The sequence below is a fragment of the Aquarana catesbeiana genome, linkage group LG04, assembly GCF_042186555.1.
Source record: "Aquarana catesbeiana isolate 2022-GZ linkage group LG04, ASM4218655v1, whole genome shotgun sequence".
In the NCBI taxonomy this organism is placed as follows: domain Eukaryota; kingdom Metazoa; phylum Chordata; class Amphibia; order Anura; family Ranidae; genus Aquarana; species Aquarana catesbeiana.
This window is the reverse complement of record NC_133327.1, coordinates 55,474,081-55,479,587: the sequence shown is the minus strand read 5'-3', so window position 1 is coordinate 55,479,587 and position 5,507 is coordinate 55,474,081. Positions and strand designations below refer to the sequence as shown.

Genomic DNA, 5,507 nt, shown 5'->3' with positions numbered 1-5,507 from the left:
AGAGATGGAGCAAAGTCAGGCCTGTTGAAATGGCCTGGCCTGGCCTGGCCTGGCCTGGGCCTGCCTGCTGCTGCCTTTCGAAACTGACCCTGGCAGTGAAGGCTTTGTTTTGGGCCTTGGGAGAAAGATTGATGAAACATTAGCTAGCTGTCTTGTCGAAATGTGTCTGCTTACTGACTTGCTACTGACTTGCTGACTTGCTAGGTTTGGCTTCTTGCAACTGCCACTTTACCTGCTGCTTCTTCCTGACCCCAAAAATATGGAGCGCAAGGAGGGAGGGGGGAGAGAGAAATAGGCCAAGAAACTGACACGAAGCAAAAACACCAATACACACAGGGGTTAAATGCAAGTTTATTATTGCAAGAATTAACAGCTTGTGGTGAGCCCTCCAAAAAAAAGCAACATTGCCATTGAGCAAGCAAAAGGAAGATTTGTGTTGTTGTTCAATCTGTTTTTTGAAACTGCATAAGAGAGGGGTGCACCGGTCCTGGAGGTACTGCAATACCAGGTCGATGCGTGGAGTGGACAGAGCAAGCTCTTCTTCCATCTCCCTGTTCTAAAAATCCATTTAATATATGGTCCCCAGATAGGGGACGTATCAGATATTAAACTGATAAGAACAGATTTTTTTTTTTTTTTTTTTTTTTTTTTCTCCTTCAGATCCAGCAAACAATACTCTTTCATCAAGAACCAAAACATCGATTCTCTCCAGTACCGTGCTTCAATCATCATTCAGGTAAGTTCTTTACTTATTTACTTTTTTTTTTTTAAAACTTGTCAAAAGAGCATTTAAAACGTGTACAAAAGAACACATAAAAACATCCTCAACCCCTCATCTACCCCCACCCCTCCACTCTTCCCATCTCCAAAATACATTCGCCTCCTCCACCCCCATCCACTTCCTATCCACCAATAGCACCAAATACAACTTGGCCATGCATAAATTCACACAGTCCTCCTCCACCACTACACGTTTACCTCTCACCTCCCAACACCTCACATCCCACATCACCTCTTTAAATATGGCCATAAAAATCCAAACTCTTCTTTTCTTATCCTTATCCCCCCTCACCAAACCAAAAAACCAAGTGTAAACATTATCCTCCACCACACCCAAGATCCGATTCACAAAAGGAGCTAATAATTTCCGCACTCTTCTCACAAAAACACACCCAAAAAGAGCGTGCTCGGCTGTTTCGAAATCATTGCATCCCACTCTCGGACATATGTCTGTCCTACACAAGTCCCGGGCTCTCAAGAAAGATTTCGTCATTAAACATTCATGAAATGCCATCCACATCACCTCCTTCTGTCGATTTGAAGTTCCTTTGCACAAAAAGTTGCTCCAACATTTCTCAGTCAACTTTGGGCCCAATCCTCTTATGTTCGCCACCACTTCATTTTTATTCAGCCATTTGACCAAATGAACCTTCCCAACTGCTCCAACGCCCAATTTTTTCAGATCATAAGCTTTAAAGAATTGCTCCAGCCTTCCATAAAAATAGGGAGCCACTAAGGCCATGGGTCTCGACAGATCCTTTTCGCACCATCCCCATCTCACTAGGGACCAACCTGCTAGGTAACGCATGAGGCATGCTGCATTACCCCCACCTGAAAAAATCTTAAAGTGGCTCAGCCAAACATGCATCCCTAAAAAGGACGCCACATCCGGGAAACCACAGCCCCCAAATACAATCTTTCTCATTACCACCACCCTGGCCACACGCTCCATCTTAGCTCCCCAAAAGAATAAAAAAAGGCTTCTGGTTATCTTCTGAATCCACCTAGCGCTGGGAGGAAAAATCACGGAAAAGTAAAGAAGAATAGGTAACACCACCGCCTTCACTATCAGCACTTTACCATAAATTGATAACCTCCTAAGCTTCCAAAAATCCAATTTCTTGGAGACCTTTGCCATAGCTCTTTCAGCATTTATATCATTCAAAGGGTCCCTTTCAAAATGGATCCCCAAGATGTCTATGGAATCAGAAACCTTAACTTTCACATTTTTTAATACCAGAGATCCACTTACAGCACAGGCTTGACTTTTGGACCAATTGACATTTAGTCCAGACATGGAACCAAAAATACTTAATAATAATTCTGCTCTTCTTACCTCCCCCTCCGAAGAGCACACTACCGTAAGGTCATCCATATAACATACAGATTTCACAACATCACCACCACTCCCAGGGACAAAAACACCTTTCAATCTTTTATCATTCTGCAAATGACACAATAACGGCTCAATCGCGCACACAAACATAAGAGGGGACAATGGACACCCCTGCCTCACACCGGACTTAACATTAAAAGGACTTGACAAACATCCATTAACCAAAACTTGACTCTTTAAACCAGAATAGAGCCCTTTCAAAGTTTTCAGCAATACCTTAGGTAACCCCAACCTTTCCAATACACAAAACAAAAAAGAGTGGGACACCTTGTCATAGGCCTTTTCAAGATCAAAACCTACCAAAGCTAGAGCCATATTATTTAATTGTGCGTAGCTTGTCAGATCACGCAACAATACCAGAATATTCGCGATCCTACGCCCTGGCACTGCGCAAGCTTGCCCTTCTCCAAGCAAAACACCAGCCACCAACCCCAGCCGCTTCGCCAGCAATTTTGCCATCAATTTATAATCGACATTCAGGAGAGTTATGGGCCTCCAGTTTTTTACCTCCCTCCTCTCCCCCTTCTTGAAGATCAAAGTAATCACACCTTCCTTCATCGAACCAGACGTGCGACCAGTCTCTATACATGCCTTCAGGACCTCCAGTAAGTGAGTCTTCAAAATAGGCCAGAATCTTACATACCATTCAACCGGTAGCCCATCCTTCCCAGGGGTTTTATTTTTTGCCATACTCCTCAATACCTCTTCCAGTTCTACTTCCGTTATGCATTTCACCAACCCTTCCACCTCCACTTCTTCAAGTTTGTTATTCACCACTTGGCAATACTCTCGCACCTCCTCCTCCTCCACTTTCTTCTGATCATCATATAAATTTTTATAGAAGGCTTTTACCTCCCCCAACACCTCTTCACCTTCTACCTCCACCTCCCCCACCAACACGGAACTCATCACACTCTTGGGTGAAAAGGCTTTCTTGAAAAAAAACCGGGAGCACTGTTCCCCCTCCTCCATCTCCTGCACTCTAGCATGAAAAATCACTCCTTTCCCCTTATCTTTCAACATCCGACTCCTTGCTATTTTAACTTCTTCCAACTCTTCCGCCACCTCCACCCCTGCTTTCACACATTTGTACAAAAAATGTAACTTCTTCAGCAACATTTCTTCACTCCTTCTCTTCATTCTTGCCCTCTGAACACATACTTTCTTAAAAAAATCAGCCACACGTCCTTTTACCCAGTCCCACCATTGCAGTATGTCCACATAATCTTCCTTACATACTACCAGGGTTTCAAAAAAGGTACAAAACTCCTCATACACACCTTCCTCCTCCAAAATAGAACAGTTCAACTTCCAAACCCCTTTACCAAATTTCACTCTGGCTTCCAACTCCACTTTACACAATATTGCCACATGGTCAGAAAATAATACCGGTACAGTAGAATAACTTAAAATATTTAAAAATTCAGAAACAAAACAAAAATCGATCCTAGAGGATACTGAACCTTTATCTGAAAAGAAAGTATGTGCGGGCTCACTCCCCTCCACCTCTATAGCAGCATCTTTCAAACGAAAATCTCCCACCAGCTCATTCAGAAGTCTAGATGTCACATCAGATCCACTCACATTCCCAGACCCATGCCTATCATCATTTTTCCGAATGCAATTAAAATCCCCCACCATCACTGTAGGAACTCTTCCAGGCACATGCATTCTTATAATTTCCAGAAATTCCTTTCGCTCACTTTTTTCAGCAGGTGCATAACAATTCAAGATCTTAAATTGCCCACCACCATACTCCACCACCACCTCCAAACATCTCCCAGGCACCACAATCTTATAAGACAAAACATTCATATTTATATTATTAATCAGGATACCAACCCCCTCTGATTTTGAGGTACAGCACGGAGCCCACACCGCCACACCTCTTTCCCATTCTGCAAGACCAATCGGGTCATCTATCCCACATTCCTGTAAGCAGATCACATCCGCCTGCACACATTTCAGAGAGTCAAACACTGCAGATTTCCTCCATGCTGACTTCATCCCTCTTACATTAATAGAACAAATGGACAATGCCATTAGAAAAAGAAAAAACTTAACAGCCATCTTAAAACATTTAAAGGTCATCATCCTCCTCTACTTCTTCCGTGGCCATACACTTTCTCTGCCTTCTGAAAACAGCAGGTGAACTGGCAGCCTCTTCTCCAGAGGCTCCAGAAATAGCAATATGCAGGGGATCCTCCTCCGAACTATCAGTGTCCTCCCCCTCCGTTCGGCAACGTTTACCCACTAACCCAGAGTCCACCTCCGATGAAACATCCATCTTCTGGCCACACTCCAGGCTAGCATCCATTGAATCCTCCATTTCCTCCCCCTCTTCTTCACTAGAAGAAACATCTCCCAAAAGCACAGACATAGAGAGAGGGCTCTGTCCACCTGATAGGACCTCCACCTGGCCCCCACCCCCGTTGTCTTGAACCATTCCTTCTAGGGGGACATTAAATTGCTGGGCGTCCTCATTCGACTCCATCCTCTCCTCTTCACGGGGGGAGCCCGAAATCACATCACCGCCAACTTCATCCACCAATTTTTCCCCCTCCACAGTAACGGAGTCAGCAGCCCCCGGGACAGCAGTAGAGTCCGCCACCACGTCACTCACAACTGCCCCCGGAACACCACCACCACTCCCCTCTGTTTCACTGGGTTTAAAAGGAGCCTCATCAGCGGGGAAGATGACACCGGGAGGCGCCCATACGGTAACCTTCCTAGGTGTCCCCTCCCGTGCGTCACTTGTAGGCCTCCGCTCTTCCTCCCCCCGACTTTTCTTACCAGAATACAAATCCTTTGTCTTCAAGTACTCCTTACACTGCCTGGCAAGGTGGCCAGGTAGCTTGCAGATGTCACAAGTCTTTCCAACAGGACAGTCTTTTGCTTTATGCCCAATCTGACAGCAAAAACGACACTTTTCCATCATCTCACATTCGTTAGGTAAATGTCCATACAGCATGCATTTGCGACAATACTTTGGCTGCCCTTGGTAGTATAGGAAACCCCTCTCGCCTCCAATTGTGAATACTGCAGGAGGTCGCCTCACACCCCCCACGCACTCTTTATCCATCCTGAAACGGCCAAAAAACCTGTACTTCCCTGTCCAGATCCCAAAGCGGTTCAAAACTTTCTCACCCCCCTTTAACTCCTCGCAATAATTGGCCAAAAAGGCCCTAACCAAAGCAAAGTCCGCAAAGGGATTGTACATATGCACAATAATCATCTTTTCATCTTGCATAAATAAGGGTATCACATCAATCATCTTCAAAACTTCAATCTCTTTCTTGCTCTTCACAGCTTCAAAAAGGTTCCAGCAAAC

The 5,507-nt window shown here is 44.8% G+C and overlaps 1 pseudogene; it reads right to left on the bottom strand.

Moving 5' to 3' along the window:
• Window positions 1-471: 471 nt before the first annotated feature.
• On the bottom strand, window positions 472-703 carry LOC141141824 (U2 spliceosomal RNA; annotated as a pseudogene).
• Window positions 704-5,507: the final 4,804 nt, after the last annotated feature.